The sequence below is a fragment of the Xiphophorus couchianus genome, chromosome 23 (assembly GCF_001444195.1).
Source record: "Xiphophorus couchianus chromosome 23, X_couchianus-1.0, whole genome shotgun sequence".
Lineage (NCBI taxonomy): Eukaryota > Metazoa > Chordata > Actinopteri > Cyprinodontiformes > Poeciliidae > Xiphophorus > Xiphophorus couchianus.
Genome location: NC_040250.1, coordinates 4901933 through 4919316, shown reverse-complemented (window position 1 = coordinate 4919316; position 17384 = coordinate 4901933). Strand labels below are relative to the sequence as shown.

The following is a 17384-nucleotide window of genomic DNA, read 5'->3' as shown; positions in this document are numbered from 1 at the left end:
GTACGCTTGACGATTTGTAGCAAAGAATGAATCTGCAGCTAAAATACTAGAGTTAATCTGTTGTTTATTTTTGGATTAAGAATTGGATTGTAAAATATGCTTAATACATTTATTTTTTTACAGAATTTGAACCAGATGAGGCTAAAATATTACAACTTGAGGAGCTCAATGTAACATATTTATAGGCAGAGATTCTTTTTTTTTTTTACTTAAATGAAAAATGTAGTGTATATTTTTGTACAGTTGTGGTTCAATTATTGCTCTGAATATGTTGGAGTTTCTATAAAAGAGTTTAGTATCAAATGGTAAAGGATCCGACAGCAATAAATATAAATTTTAAAGAAACTCTCATAAATTCTTGAGATGTGGGGTTGGTGTAAAACCTTAGACATGAATCTGGTTATAGAAAAGGTGAAAATGAGTAAAAGATTTAAATAAACTGCTCTTGACATGCTGTAGTGATTCATAATGGAGTTAATCACCATCCTTCATCCTCCCACTGAAACCTGTCCAACTGTTTGTCTCAAAAAAAAAAAAGAAGAAACTAATTTACATCCCTGAAACCAGTCCCTCTGGTTTCAGAAGCCACTCAGCCTCGTCATAGCTGCTGGATTTCTTCGTTAGTCAGATTCCACCCAAACATTTACAGTTCAGGTCATTAAAAATGAAATCTTACAGTAGAGATTGTAGAAATGTGAATAATCTAAAGATGGCTTCAGATGGTGGACTGGAGTCTATACTGGTGCTGTTGGAGCTCAGTGGTGCATTGTCTTAATCATAAGATTATATTACTGAATCCAGAACATTTTGTATGGATCCCAGGAACAATCTTTTATTGGTTTAGACTGTTTTTTCATGGACTCCAGTTTGTTTAAGTGGATGATGATACTCTCATGTGCTAAGTAAAGTCTAATTTCATTATGATAAAATATAGAAATATTAAATAGCATGAAATACATTTCCTTTGTTATGTTGATAATACTCCACTAGTAGTAATGTGAAACACCTGTGGTGTATTGTTTGACTAAAAAATATACCTTTAATCCCATATCAGAGAGCTTTATTTTACATATTTTCCAAAAAATGGTGAAGAAAATCTACTTTATGCATTAAAAAGTCCGATGCAAAATAGTGTGTAAAAAAAATCAGCTGATCCAAAATTTTACATCTCCATCATATTTTCCCAACTTTAGCTTCTGTTAAATCCAAAATATAAAGTTGCTTTTATAAACAACCAAACTCAATCAGTATATTGCACTGCATGTTGCTGCAAAAGCACTTAAAACTGCAGGTTTATTTGTGATAAATCTGATCCTTCACAGTGCAATATTATCTTTTAAATCCATCACCATATCAATCTGATTTTCACATTACAATAAACTGGTGAAAATACAAACATACTGCAAAATTAGGCCAACAAACATTAAATTATTGCCAAAGATTTATGAAAACATCAGGTTATGATGTTTAGGATTTGCATCAAAACAATTTGAATCACTTGTGTTAAATGACAAACAATTAGATTAAGAGGAGAAGTTAAAAGTCTTGATTTAATTTTCGGCTGATTTAATTGTCGGTGCTCTTGTTAAGCGGTTTCAAAGTGGAGCCAAGTGGCCTGTTAGAGGAGAAGAGCAGCACAGGAAGCAATTTAAGTAAAAGTTTCCTAAAATAAGATGTTTTACTGACTGACAGGGGAAAATTAAGCTTCTCAAATTATGTTTCACAGCTTTACGATCCACAAAGAATTTTTCCAGCTCCTCAAAAAAACAGATACAATTATCACTTATAGAAAATATTATTCAATAATTGTTAAAAGATTACTTTAACATTTATAAAATGCAAAATTCCAGTAAAATTGTTTTATTAAATTATCAATCTAAATTATTAATTATTTTTTTAATTAATTAAATTAAAAAGTGTTGAATCAAATAAAAAATAATCACAAATTAGATTATAAAATGTAAAATTATTAAAATATTTATTAGATGACCAAATGTCTTAGACCTAGTCTGTTAACATCTTTTTTATAATATTTAAACCATATTTGAATAGGCAATGTTACTTCATTGTCTAATAATTAAGATACTTTACAGTTAAACAAAACTGAAGTTATTATTTTTGGACCTAAAGAGGAACGATCTAGAGTCAATGCACAGCTTCAGTTATTACATCTGAAAACCAGCGATCAGCCCGAAACCTGGGAGTAGTGATGGACTCTGACCTGAACCTCCAGAGCCACATAAAGACAGTTAAAAAGTCGGCCTTCTATCACCTGAAGAACATTTCCAGGATTAAAGGACTAATGTCTCAGCAAAATCTAGAGAAACTCATCCATGCGTTCATCATCAGTCGCATTGATTATTGCAACAGCGTCTTCACAGGTCTGTCCAACAAATCAATCAAACAGCTGCAGCTGATCCAGAATGCTGCTGCTCGCGTTCTCACTAAAACCAGGAAGATAGAGCACATAACACCAGTTTTAAAGTCCCTCCACTGGCTCCCTGTAGCTCAAAGAATAGACTTTAAAATACTGTTGTTAGTTTACAAATCACTGAATGGCTTAGCACCACAATACATTAAAGATCTGCTGCTGTTGTATCAACCCTCCAGACCTCTCAGGTCTTCCGGTTCTGGTCTGCTCTGCATCCCCAGAACCAGAACCAAACGAGGAGAAGCAGCTTTCAGCATCTATGCACCACAAATTTGGAACAAACTTCCAGAAAACTGTTAAAACAGCTGAAACACTGACTTCCTTTAAATCTCGACTAAAAACCCACCTGTTTAGAATTGTATTTGAAATGCAATCAATTACAAATTTATTGATGGAACTTGACATAATGCTGTGTTTTGATTGTTGAATCTATCTTGCATTGTGTTTCTGTGTTTGTAATGATGTAAAGCACTTTGAAATGCCTTGCTGCTGAAATGTGCTACACAAATAAAATTTGATTTGATTTTAAACAACAGAAGAAATGGATTCCCAAAAACAAATCTAAACTAAATGTATCGAAACAATAAAAACGCTGCAGTTTAAAGTCTGCCGTGGTTTATGTTATGTCATGCAGCGTTTTATGAAAAAAGATGAATTATGCTCAAGCAAAAGTTTTGTAATTTCTTCCCGTCAGTGAGCGTCCTCCAGGTGTTTCTCTAAACATTCAGCAGAAAATTTTGCCACAACAAAGACTGAAACAGTTGCTACCCCGAACGCCTCAGAAAAACTAGTTTGTCATTTGAATGATTTATGTCTAAAATGGTACAGAAACCTCTTTAAAACTAACATCTGCAGTCAATCATTTACTGGACTACAAGTCCCAAAAGGTGTTAAGCACAAACAGAATAGACAGACAAACACTCCGGCTCCACAAAGAGCCCCTGTTGGGCCGCTGGAGTGTTTGGATCCAGCATAAATTGGCCGCCAGCTGGAGCGACGGACAGCGAAGGCCTGCATCAGCGCCCGGAGCCAGGAGGAGAGGCCTCTGCTTGTTGTGGAAACTTTGGCTTCAATTCAAAACACACAGCCCAGGACCACACACACAAACACTCAAACCAAAACTTAGAGTCCACAGAAAAACACGAGAAAAGCCCACAGATTCCCTCACACTTTCCCCGTCACACACACAGTTATTGTTCCTGCTTAATTCTTTCTGATGGCCCTCAATCCCCCCAGCACGACTCTGTGCCTGGGGAAATCATTCAGACAATAGAGGCGATCCAAACAGAACCAGACTGCAGCCAGCCAGGAGGCTGGACGAGCTGCCAAGAGGCAGCGGCGCTGGAATAATCGAGCTTTGAGTTGAGGCGGAGCGGTTTTTCAAGCTAAAGTGTCACTTATCCCAAAGAGAAAAGGAAGATAACTTAAAACAGAAACTGCTTCTGAAGGACTCCAGTCTAAATATTTAAGTCCACTGGTAAAACAATGCAGAATTGCTACAATATCAGAGGTTATATTGCCAACAGTGTTGGGTCACACAGAAAATCATTGAATTTAAGTGTAATCTAGGGCACAGATGTTTAAAATTAAGCAGACAAACAAATAGGTCAGATGTGTTTCCACTGACAGTATAAATGCACAATTTGACATTTTGAAAATAAATTCTCTTAATGGAAACACAATAAGACACAATAAATCAATCAACTGCATGATAAATTAAAACAAACTCAATAATTTACATTTGTAAGATTTATCATTTTCCTCTTTTTTTTCTCCCTTTCTACCAAAAACTGAATGATTAAGATCTTTAGTCTGGTGTTTTGGTCTCAACTTGCCTTTTTTGAAGGACCATTTCGTTTACAGAGCAGCAGACTTAAGAGTTTTATCATCCAGTTTTGATAGAAAGAGAGAGAAAAGAGAAAAACAATAAATCATTATTAAATCAAATTATTGCAGTATTTTTAATTTATCATGCAATTGATTTATTGCTTATTTCAACAGGCCCACAGGCAAGCATATATGCGCATAACCCATTACAGTCCAAAAATAAAAACACAAAAAACATACATTTGTGAACTTATTTGAGACAAAAAACATTATAAAACATCTTTCTGTAACATTTCCTACTGTGGAGTAACAACAGCACAACTAACTTGTGCGGCCTGACTAAATATATCTGCTACAGTCATGTGTGCCTGCAGTTAAATTGGTCCCTGAGGGGGAATTGGGTAGATTACTGCAGTAAGACCATCTCTGCCTTCATGTGAAAAGGGGTAAATGATTCCCTTTAAAAACAGCTTACACAAAAATGAAAGAGTTCCAATACTCTAAGAGGCTTTGCACAAATATTTCCTCCTAAGTGGCATGTGTCATTAGAGGCAGCAAATGAGCTTGTTATGCGGACTCTTGGAGAAATCAAACACAGAAGCAATGTTCCTGCTGTGCAGACACACGGCGAGGCAAACGAGGAGAAACATCACACAATAAACCAACAACCAGGGAGTTCCCAGTAACAAATACATTAGTTAACATGGGATTTATCCTCTTCCTAGAACCGAAATATTAGAAAGAGGAGATTACTCTTCAGCAACAAGACATTATCTTTATTCTGGGCTGAACGTTGGGTTGTTAAGCAATAAATCAATTAAACACATGCTAAATTAAAACAAACTCAATAATTTGCAGTTGTGTGATTTATCATTTTTCTCAAATTCCAATTTTTTTTGCCAAAACAAAAAAACATGATGTGTGATACTAAATCAGATACATATCCGATTATTTTCAAAGAATTATCATGTCGCTTTTCACGGTTCAGTATTTGCGAAGTTAGCTGTTCCCAAATTTTTTCTGTGGAACAAAATTCCAATTTATTCAGATTTTTTTCATAAAGCATATCTATAATATCCCAAAGAAAATGCAGCTTGGAAAGCTGAAGCTTGATGCAAAGCTATTTGACAGTTTTGGCTGGCATTTACAGACCAACCAATCCCGGAGTGGCATTCATTTTCCTTGGCTCTGATTGGCTGTAACTCCAAAGAGCCGAGATGACGTCAGCTAGTAAAGCTAAGACTATTTCTACTCTGTATATTAATGCATAATAAGATATACTTGGTGTTTGAACTTTTAAAATAGACAGTTACAAGCTTTTTTAGAGGGTTTCCAAAGTAGTCGTGGATTTCAACTATCTGTGGGAGTTTGCAATCCCTAACTGGGCATTCACTGTAATTTTAGGCAAGTTGAGTGGGAATAAATGCAGGTGTGTCCAAATTCATTCCTCATCATAAATTGCATTTTTAAAGCACATTTTACTATGTGTATGTCTTCATTTTACATTTGTTTACTGGAACTTTCAACCATTTAAAAAATATTCTTTTTAAAACTCACACAAGTTGGCTGTAGGGTGTCCCAATTTCTCACATTGTGCCAAACTGTTGGAGATTCGACTTCACCGCTATGTTGGTTTGATGATAACAGCAGTTTTCTGGGTCAACCACACCCACTGACAGCAGCAGTTTTCTAACTGATTTCTCCTGCTGAACCACCTTGCTGTAACCAAAGAGAACAATGTATAAAATGATCCAATAATTACAAAAGATTAAAAGAAACAGCAACTAATAAATCAAGATTTCTTATTGAGTGTTTCAGGACTGCAACTTACAATTATCAATTATTCTATTGATTTATTCTGTCAATTAAATGCTAAAAAATTGACACATTTTACAGATTTTTCAAAAATTAACCTACAATAAAAGAAATACATTAAAAGATGAATAGAAACAAATAATTGAAATATTTTTTTTAAATAAGACTTATTTTCTTATTTAAAAGGCATAAATATCATGAATTTGAAGAAAAAACTGCCGCTTGAGGTGTTTTAGCTAAAACATATTTATAGATATTTATCTTAAATGCAAAATATATGTATATTTATACATTTTGCTGCAATTAAATCACCTTCAGTTTAATTGCAGTTCTAAATGTGTTGTTTTTTTTCAGTAAACAGCCTTCTTTAAATCTGTATAGTCCAGTTAGAGATTACTCAATTAGTAAATTAGTTGACAATTATTTCAATAATTGATCAAATTAATCATAATAAAGAGTCATATTTCAAGTGACACAAACTGATTTACAACAGTTCATTTATTAGAAAATCTGTTCTAGCACATGACTGATAGAATTAACTAAAGAGCAGCTTGAAAGGATAAATGAAACGAGGTCGGCTACATTACTGAACTGCACACAGCAATTTATGTTGAGTGGGTCAAATGGAAGATTATTAGAAAATTCAATACACCCATCAGAAAATGTTTTGATCTTTCATAACTCAAGTCTTGGGTCTGTCCATTGTGACAACTCCAAAACAACTTTTCAAAGAAGGAAGCCAGAAACCATCCTCCACCCTTTTCTGATTAGTGATTATTAATTCACAACTGCAAATCACATCAGGGAGCCAATAGATACCCCTTCTATTGCTTTGGCGCTCTAATGGATACTAAATCTGTCAAACTGAAGAACAAAGCAGACATAAACAGGAAGCATCTGTATCTGGGACAATTTACAGACAAGCTTGACGCAGGATATTAAAGGTTTTTAAGGAAAGCAGCAACACACCAGTCACCCGCACGGATGTTATGACTAGTGATAAATAATTATTAAGCCAGTGATTAAAACAATACGGCCATTCTTTCCACAACTTTTACTTCAAATACAATTCTATAAATTAAATGCACCAAAAACTGAGATCTACATCCTGCAAGCAGTTCAACAAATAGCATCTTCTTGGTTTTACTAAGTTTTGTTTACATTTTGTGACAAAGGAAGTTGTGCTCAGTGTCTTCTTGAGGTCTTTGTGTGATTTTCTTCAGTGAAAAACATACTTTGCATGTGAAGGAGAGATAAAATGTTGTGCGTTTTCTGGCATTGATGGCTTTCCATACATGAGGAGCATGAAAGACAGAGTCGAGCAACGAACAGAGCAAGAGTTCATCAGAACTGAGTGCGTGCCAGAGTACATATTTAGTAAATATTTGTGAGATTTAAACAAACACATCACAGATTATTGTTTGTTTACATAGACATATGCGCTCCAATCAGTCTCACTGCATGTTCAGATTCAGTTTGACGTTCGTGCCCAAATCAAACTGAGTCTACCCGACTATCAGGTGTAAAAACGACCAAACATGTTTCACTCGTTTTTAAACAGAGGCCCAAATATTTCTATCAAGAACCTATGGCAGATTTAATACGGCATATAAGAAAAACATACACCAACCACAGTAAAAATCTAAATTAATCCCCAGTTGGCTGCTACACCAAAACACAGAAGTGTTATTTACCCCAGAAAGGCAGATGTGGGGAGTTAAAACAACAGTATTTACAGTAGTTGCCACACGAATGAAATAACTGTGGTTAAAAGGTCAGAATCTCCAACTCTGACCCCTATCACAAACACACACTTCAGTAACAGACTCTTAGTTTGACTTGGCTCCTAAACTAAGATTAGGTCTGATATGATGGTACGTTTCTGGATGGTAGATGACGTACCATCATCTACAAATGGGAGAATTGTGTATCATCACATAGGAGTTCAATTATTGCTGCTACAAACAAGAGAAGCAATAACCAGTTTAAACAGACAGCCATAATAAAGTATAAAGAGTTTAGGCTATGACTATCAGTTATCAGCAGAGGTATGAATCCGTCTTTAGTTTTGCAGGCTTTAACAGCAGAATTACATTTCACATCTGTCAGCACTCAAATGTCAAACTTCACTTAACGCGTCTGTCGGCAGGTCACAGTGAGAAATGTCAGCACTTAGCCAACCTCAGAGCTGACAGGCTCCAGGAGTCCTCTGCCTCCCACTTATTCTCCCGCAGCCTCACTTTTATATTTTTCAAACAGTTTTTCACTAAAAGGAGCTTCTACTTTTCTGTCATTTTCACATATTCCCTGTTTCCACTGAAATCATCAGCCGCTGTTGTACGGTATACACAAACAGGTCAACCGACTGCCAAACATGAGTTAATAAATCTTATACTGAATGTTTCAATTGATAAACTGGAAAGTTTTATCCTCTGAGCAGCAGTCCTCTACATTAAATTACAACTTTCATAAAGATATTTACTTCCAGAGGTGAAAAGAAAGCTTGATAGTAGTAAGAATTGAATATAAAGGCCACTGAAGGACTGCCAGAGACTTATTGAAAGTAATGAAAACAAAATTAAATTAGGCGACTGATGATCAGCTACATTTTGCAATCACAGGTGAAAACTAAATCTCAGTACCCTTCACGGTCACGAGTTTTATATGTTGTGACATAATAAAAATGCCCTGATCCTTATGAGATTCTAAAATTATTTATTTTTAATCTTAAACACAAATAGCAGATGCCAAATTTAATTGATTGTACAATTATTCTCACTCCATAAAAACTAAAGCTTTGATTATTTGTTACTCTAAAGCATAAAGGTGTTTCTTAACATAATGTCAAAGCAGAGAGACATCATTAAAGAATTGAGAAAAGCAACCGTTTCTGCCCATCAATCTGAGAGAGGTTATGGGGCGGGTAAAGTTTTTAAAATCCATAATTCTGCAGCGATAATAGATTATTCACACATAGAAACCATTTAAGGCAGGTGCTAAGCATCCCAGGAGTGGATGACCCAGCAAATTCACCCCAGGTCCAGAACATGCATTGCTGCAAAATTGAAAAAGCTCCATGTCAGGCTTTACAGGCCTGAATTAGTGGTTTTAAATGTTAAAAGTAGAGGCGCACCGAACGGACAGTTTTCTGTCCGATTACCAATCTTTAAAAAGCCTCACCTGCCGATTCAGATTTTAGTCTGTTCAGATTTAGTTTTGTCTGAAAAGTATCTAGATATAACAACGAAGTAGCTTAGCTGGCGGTACAATATTCACCATTACAAAAATCTGTTGATCAAAACATTAGGTTGATTCACAGTCATTAGAGATAGCTCTAATACAAATATCACCAATAAGTAGCAAATTAGCCATCCAATTATCCAGGATAGGGCTTACAGTCCATCTCCAACCAGATTAATACATTTTCACATTTTGTTAGGGATGTACCAAGAGATCATCGCACAAGATCTCAAGACATTAAAGCATCACAATAAATCTTGTGGATTCGACTGCTGTCTGGCGAGTGCTAGTTAGTTGCAGCTTGGATTTCCATAAGGAATGAAAAATGGCAACAGTGACAGACGAGGCACAAACAATATGCAAATACTGCAAGTTGTTCCAATCCTGAAGCAGTCAGAAAGAATCGCTATAGCAACCGATTAGTGGTTGTCAAGGGTTACGTTGAGCTATCATAATCCCAGCATTAGTAACTGGAAATGGGAAATGTACTGAAGACCATTAATAGTTGGTCTCAAGTGAACAAAAAGGTTGAGTTTATGAGAAATAAATTCTATTAAAATGCAGAATAAAGTTATTTTTGCAACATAAATTATCTTGAAAGTATTTAGTTCTCATGAACTAACAATTGCAACTTGTCTTGTAAGATTTACGTACCGTTACATGGTGTGTAGTGCAGAATATTATAACCAGCAAGAGTCAAAGTCTGAAGTGACCATAATAAACTTACACAAGAGATAAAGACTAAACAAGAAGGGCTCATTTTTATCCAAAGGTGCCAGAAAAAAAGCATTTTAAGTCTGAATGATCAAGACTCCAAGAACAATGTCCTTTGGTCAGATCAGTCAGTCTAGAGGTTTGGTGATTAGTGATAAACATTTTTGGAGAAAACTTTAAAGCATTACAGCCACTTGTAAAGCACGGTGGTGGAGATGTGATGATTTGGAACCTGGGTATGTTACCCATCATTAACGCAACACTATTCTGGAGTTAACTTTGAAGACATCAGTCCTTCAGAACTTGGTAAAAAAAAAAAAGGTGTAACCTTTCATGGGGTGTTTTCTTTTTTGTTTTTTAACACACAGATTTTTACATTTGTCTTTTTTAAATAAATAAGTGTTGATTCTGGAGACTGAAGAGAACTGACAGAACTGACTCTGTTCAGAAAACCAAACACATTCTTCAATAAAAGGTTCACATCAAATATCAAACAAATATCAGAGAACCAGATGAGTTTAATCCAGCTAAACTCTACTTGGACACGAGTACAGGTCATTCTGAAGCATCACTGAGGAGTAATACACTTATTAGTCCTATGTATTAGAAATGATATCTGTTTTGCAGGATTACTGCAGTTCTCATGGAAGAAACTGAAAATCAGTGCATCAAATAACCTTAATTTCAGACCAAACAACCAGTAAAGTTCCTGTTTCCATTACGCAGATTAAATTGAAAGTAAAATATTGAGGTAAGGAGGGTTCAGTGAAACGTCACATGGATTTCTATTGTTCTCATTTTCTCAGTTTTAACCACAAGCGTCTGCTAGAGTAACCCGCAAGGTCTGAGATGACAGTTATTAGCCATTTACCGTACAGATGGTCTGCAGTATAAGGCGGGTAAGCGATTAATTCCTCATTTGGCACGGTGACATTCATTTCCCAAAGCTTTTAATAAGCTGACAAAGAGGCTAAAATCTGTGGAGTTTCTTGCTCTTGATGCGATACAGACCATCGCTGACCCTCCACTGTTTTATCTCCAACAGCTGAGAGAAAAGGGAGAGAAAATCTTGTTTTCTGTTGCTGCTTTACAGAGAACTGTACCAGGTGAGCAATGCAAATAATTTCCAACAACAGACAAAGTAAGCGGTTGGATGTGAAAGAGATCGACCGTCTATGGTTTCTGTCAGAGTTTATAATGTCAACACAAATAAAGAAAGTATTGGAATTCACCAAACCTGTTGGCAAGCAGCTATTTCAGATGTTGACACACCAAGAGATGGAATCAGATGGCGCACAAGCAGGGACTTGAGTTTCGTAAGATAATAACATTCATGCAACCAGGACAAGGATGGTCATGTTTAGTTACCTCTAAGCACCTGCAGGTAGATTCATTTACCTAAACTTAGAGCTTTGACAGCTCTCTTTACCAGTTTCATTATGGTACAGATCCAATGACTGATAATGTCTAGTTCACATGGCAGTTATCTGTAGATTTTCAAAACATAAGAGACCTCACACAATTAAAAAAATCATAGAAAGGTTTCCCCTAGTGTATTATAAGCCTGGCGGACCACCAGGCTTTACTTGCACTCCCACCAGTCTAAGCTTTGTTTATTTATTGTATGGGTTTTTTATTCACCAACAACTGGGCCTGTCGCAATAAATCAGTAAATTAAAAGGAGTTCAATCATTTTTAGATGCATAATTTATCAGGGGTTTTTTTGTCTTTTCTCTCTCTCTTTCTACCAAAAATTAGATAAAAGTCTCCAGTCTGCTGCTTTGGCCTCAAATAACACTTTTAAAAAAAAAAAAAAAAAAAAAAAGGACAATTTTGTTTACAGCGACTCCATAATTCACTTTATTTGTTGTTTTGTTTCTTTTGGATATCTAACATTTTGTCTAGACCTCCATAGGCACCCACTGCCTGTCTTTAGTGGTCAACATGCTAACAACTTCAGCAAATAAAGTGACAAGTCACTGATAAAAGAAACAAAATCCCTTTAATCAGGATGAACACCTGAAACACAAAATATAGATATATTTATTTTAATTACCTAGTTATATTTAACAATTTCCTGTCAATTTAAAAGAAAATTTAACTCAAAAACACAATAGGCAGCTGGTTGACTGCCCTAGCGCACTTATCTACAGACTTAGAAAGTTTTCTGGGGGAAACCCTGTGCAGGTATATCAAGTTTGGTTCTACACACAAACAGATTTCACTCATGAACATTCAGATATCAGATGGAAAATCTGGCAAAACCTCTGGTGCTCAAATGGGACGAAGAAGCAATAACAATAGTTTGTGGACTATTTTTGAACAGGTAAAAAAACAATGCACCAGACTTTCTGGTGCACCATAGTGGTTGTTGTGTCTTCTGTATTTTGGATTCCCCTCCATGTTTCTGTCTGTTTCTGGAAAACCCCACACAGTGGGATATCAGGCCAAGACATTCCAACATGTTGAATATCCCCAGTTGAGGTCGGAGTGTTCCCGACGTCCTTCCAAGCACAGTAGATCACTTGGACACACCACACACGGTAGGAATACCTCCTAAGATTATCTTTACAGCCATCATGATAATCAGACCATCCTTAATATTGCTGGAAGGGGAAGATTGGGTCAAAATATTCTTTCTTCGTAAACCAGGCTTAATTTAGCTTCATTTTTGTAAGCAACTGTCAACATAATTTGTCCAAAAAACATAAATTACATACAACACAACATAATATAAAGGTTCACCAATTAAACTTTTGACATGTGAAAATATTTCCATCCTGTCATGCCTCTCCCATTTTGTCACATAAGCAAAAACTTCAATCTATATTGCTGTAATTTTATGTGACAGATGAATAAGAAGTAGCACATATTTGTGAAGTAGAGGGAAATAGCTGTGTGAAACATATACTTCAGTGATCAATAATAAAAAATGTTTCATGTAGTCTCAAAGCTAACAAAAATAGACATGTAAAAAAAACTGTCAGATATAATTTACTGTCCTTTCTGTCATCTATTACCCTGTTTAGCATTTCTCTTTTCAGCGTTTTATGATATTTCACAACATAAAAAGACTCAGTTCCCTTGTAAGTCAGCAGAATCAAGACGCGTGAGTCCAAAAGTCACATGGACGTGAAAGCAGGTTTCCTAATGTTTCCCTCAATTAGAAAAGAAAGAACTTTGTTGGTGTGGCTGGTGGTGTGACCAGACCTGCAGGTCATTTCTAGACAAAGCAGCCCTAAATGCATCCATGTTTGTTGTAGTGATGTAACAGAAGGCTGCAGGGCTTTTCTCTGTCACAAAAACTAGTGTGTGAGACTGATGCATTAATCAGTTTTATGCAAGAGTACATTCCTGCTAAGTTCCTCTGCAACATAAGGAAAATTGTATTTTATATTTAACAATTTCTGCTTTCATCTTCCACCCACATTAGTGCAGTATAGAATTAGCACTTCTATATAAAAGTCAAGATGTGATTTATTCCTTCATTCTCAGAAAAACTTAGTTGAGAAACAAAAAAAAGGGACGGATTATGTGAACGCCTCCTCCAACTGTAGCTTTACTTGTAAATGGGGGGTCCTCTACAGTTGCTCAGTGCTCATTTAGGGAGCTGTCTGATCTCATTTCCTGTCCAAGAAAAAGACAAATCCATCTTCCGGCGCTTCAGTTTCTATTGAGTTTTCTCATTATCAAGCAGTGCTGAGTCTTAAGAGGCCATATCCTGCTCGCCTGTCATGCAGTTTTATCAGGCTGCCCAGAGGGACCATTAACATTGTTTTACCAGACAGAGAGGCATGTTTTCTGGTAGAATAGATGATTCTTAGGTCATTTGTAATCATTACACACTGATTAACATGCAGACATAATGCTAGAACATCAAAAAATGATGATTGGGACATGATATCTCAGGGCAGAGTGGGTGCTAAAAACAGCAGCAGATAATGTGGATGTTTTAACACAAAGTAGGCATCAAATCTGACTAATGCTGATTCTTAAATAGGAGGTGATGACTTATTTAACTCATAATAAATGATCATTTTAGTTTTGAGCCTATGGTTAAGCTACTGTCCAGGTTTTGTTACAGACTGATTGGCTGTAAGATTGTGCTTTAAATTGATCAATCAATCAAAGCTTTTGAAGACCTGATTGTTTGATGTTTTACACCTGATAGTCCAGTAAGCTCATTTAGTTGGGAACCAAAGTTGTAACATTTGCTACATTTTCAGTTTGTGCGGTTTGCTTTCACACAGCACTGTCAAATGAACCAAACTCTTTGATAAACCTGTTACCCAAATCGCCTGTGGTGGCGCTGCACAAAGAACCACTGAAGGAAACGACACAAAAACCTTTGAAGAAGACATTAGCGCAACTTCCTTCTTTGCAAAACACAAATGGAATAGCTCAGACTTTAGCAGCAACCATTTCTCCTGCTAGCGCTAAGTTAACGTGTTTGTTTTGGTGGTTTTACCCAGAATGCCCTCCGTTATAGTACTGTCCTGTCTTTAACTGAGACCAATGTCTTTATGCCGTCCAGAGTTCCCTTTTCAGAGTTCGATTCATTCACACCTCAACAAATGAACTGGACATTCTAGACAAACGAAGTAGAGTTCGATTAAAGCAGACTAAACAGGGCTGGTGTGAAGGCACCCTAAAAATAGTCTTTTGGCAAAGTTAGACTTTCAGATTGACATAAATTGAATATAAATTGAAGGTCCAATTTAACCACCGTTCACTTATGGTTGACAAAAATAAAAAACACAAGCCTTAAGACTCAAACTGACCAGAATTTATTTGGAGTCACTCTTTCACTTCAAGGTTTGATCCTTAGTTGGAAGTACCTCAAACTCTACTCACAGGGTGAAGTATTTGTATATTTTCATACACAAAGTGATTTTAGGAAAACTGCCATCATATACGTTCTTCAAGTTAACTACAGTGAACCTCGGAGCTAACGTCTGGCTACACTTTAAGGTAACATTGGTGCGCACAGAGTCACCTTGTTGTGACTGTAACAAACGTAATTTATCAATTTTGTTGTGTTAGTATTACTTTTCTTGGATCTTGTACTCCTTTTATCTTAGCCAGGATGTCCTTGTTAAAGAGATTAATAATCTCAACGGGTTTATGTCCTGGAGAAATACCCATAGGAGTCCAGCACCAATCCTCAAGGGTCTGGATCTCCTAGTTTTTGATGTGTCTCTGTTCCAGAACAGCTGATTTAAATAGTCCAACAACATCCTCAGATTGTCATAAAGTTCTGCAGAAACCCACTAAAGACAAACTATCATTTGATCCAGATGTGTTGAAACAGAGAAAGAACTGAAACATGTAGCATACCAGCCCTGGAGGAAAGACTGATCTAATCGAACGCTGTTTTTTCCCCTCAAAGTGAGGAGAACATGTAAATGTTCATGTCAAAAACTTGTATGCTTTTCAAGATTCAAACATTGGGTCTTGTTATGAATTTATTGCAGAATATAGAAAATATGCAAAATGCAAAAAAAAACAAGTTTGTGAGAAAATGGATGGAAACATCATAGAGGTTAAGAAAAAGGAATAGAATCTGGAAATTCAGGCTCACATAATATAAAATACTTTGATGTCATAGAGAACCAGTAAGTACCACACGCTTCTCAGATCTGCACCTTCATATTCAAGTGCAAAATACAACACAGCTTTGAGATTCTTCTAGACATCTATGGACATGTGAATGATTTGAAGCTTGAGGCACTGGTTGCAAAACTCCAAGAAATGGAAAAGTTTATCCTTCAATCTAATTCCTCATTAGGTCCAAATGACTCCATCGCACACAGAGAAAGCTGTGTTTGCATGAAGGTGACAATGTATCTACATCTCTTCTCAGAAAACTGCACAGACTTGTTGGTTGCTCTCTGCACGCCTTCCTCCCCACAATGTCAGGCTGCTCTCGCTGCTGCTGCAGCCTGGAGAGGGACGACAACCACCCACAAGACAAGGTACAAAAATATGCACCAACTTTTGATTTGATCCAAACCCCAAAACAGCTCTTCCTCCACATGTTAGCCTGAACTTTAGACATGGGGGGAGAAAGAGGTTAGCTTAATGGAGGAGCATGAGGTTTCAAGAACATTCCATCTTAATAGGAACCAAGAACTGGTGCTTGGTTAGGAGGAACATCGGCATTTAAACACAACCAGACACACAAGAGGCTCCACTCGGACCGGGCTAGCGGTGGCCAGCCCGGTTAGCTTTACAGCCGTCTGAACGGCACACTTTTCCTCTTATCAACCCCCCCACTACCACCTCATCCCCGGTGTGCAACTGCAGGGCCCGGCGCCGCCATACACTACCACACAGGCGCATAAAACAACACGTACAGCATGCTCCGGAGCGGACGGAGACGGGGAGCGAACCGGTACCGTGAAACCGAAGAGCGAGTCACAGAGGACGGGGACACGTAGACCAGGGGGAGGGGGAGAAGTGGGCGAACTAACCTGTTTGAGAGCCGCACAGTCCGCTGGATGTTTGGGTTGAATCCGAGTTAAATCCACTATCAGTGTAACAAAGAGACGAAAATCACCGAGTGGTGGCGGAACAGGCCGAAACTCTGGGGAGAAAAGTTGAGCATGCGCAGACTGTGCGACGGCAGGGTGAGTGGGTTCAAGAGTTGTGGAATTTTTTTTAATTGATCGGCTAAATGAACAATTAATTATTAAATTAGCATATTTTTCCGATATAAGCAACTTAACCAGACTTTATATTTTCTGGTTAGTCAGTTTTGAATTTTTTGATAAAATTATTTCTGTGGAGTTAAATTTTGTTTTTGACCCTCATACAAAAAGCAGTATACATTTTTTGTTTGTTTTTTTGTTTTTATTTATTTATTTATTTGTTTATTTGTTTCTTTGTTTCTTTGTTTCGAACATAACATTTGTTTTGCATAATTGAATGCAGTCACCTTACTAACTAGAAATTAAATTGTGGGCTGATGGGGAAATATATACTGCTTATCCTTATTTGATTATCTTCATTTGACCAGTTGACATCTTCATTATTTATTTAATACATTTTTAGTTTTGTTAAATTTTATTTTGGGTTTTTTCCATTTACACAAATGTATTGCTGTACAGATTTAATCAAAATTGTATGTGTCTCTCGATCAGCTTCTTACCAGGAATATATTAGGTAACACGTAGTAACAGACTAAACATGATAACATCCTAACGTATTTTATAAACAAGTTGTGCTTTAAAAAAAGATTATTGTTAAACACTCACTCACAGTATGTCCTTATATCTTCACAATGACTTTTCATTGACTTCCATCCATTTTTCATTAATTTAAAGCAACCATTACCACTTCGTACTTAACCCCAAAC

At 36.5% G+C, this 17384-nt stretch overlaps 1 protein-coding gene across 2 annotated transcripts in view; it reads right to left on the bottom strand.

The window, feature by feature from the left end:
- The window catches only part of pcgf3 (polycomb group ring finger 3), a 52324-nt gene extending 35597 nt beyond the window's left edge, over positions 1–16727 (bottom strand). Inside the window, exon 1 of one of the 2 annotated variants that reach the window (XM_028009690.1) lies at positions 16501–16727. The gene's annotated coding sequence lies outside the window, so the exon portion shown is untranslated. Of the gene's footprint in view, positions 1–5815; positions 5941–16500 lie in introns of those variants that run through there. The other variant, XM_028009691.1, reaches the window with a different exon arrangement.
- Positions 16728–17384: the final 657 nt, after the last annotated feature.